Below are 446 nucleotides of genomic sequence, written 5' to 3' on the forward strand. Positions count from 1 at the left end.
TGATTTTCAATTTCACGGTCATTTAGCTCTCTAAACAAATCGGTAAATGACTGAAAAACAACAAATGATGTCAGAACGTGTTGGAAATTGATGACATTGCTTTGAATGCTGCATACTGAACGCAAAAAAATTCTGGATTTCAAATAAGTTTAAAAAACATTGAAGTGCCCGTGTAGCAGACGAGTTTTCGTCCGAAATCCTGATACTCCGAAAGAGATTGTCCAGTTTGTACACGAAGTGCGTCCAGTTTTTGCTGTAACCCTCTCTACTCTTTCGCACATGCTATGCGGGTGAAATGATGATACCATGCCAAGTTTCAACATTTTCAGAGTTCATTTTTTAGTGATTTTCAATTTCACGGTCATTTAGCTCTCTAAACAAATCGGTAAATGACTGAAAAACAGCAAATGATGTGAGAACATGTTGGAAATTGATGACGTTGCTTT

Source organism: Triticum dicoccoides, chromosome 7A (genome assembly GCF_002162155.2).
Source record: "Triticum dicoccoides isolate Atlit2015 ecotype Zavitan chromosome 7A, WEW_v2.0, whole genome shotgun sequence".
NCBI classification, from domain to species: Eukaryota; Viridiplantae; Streptophyta; class Magnoliopsida; order Poales; family Poaceae; genus Triticum; species Triticum dicoccoides.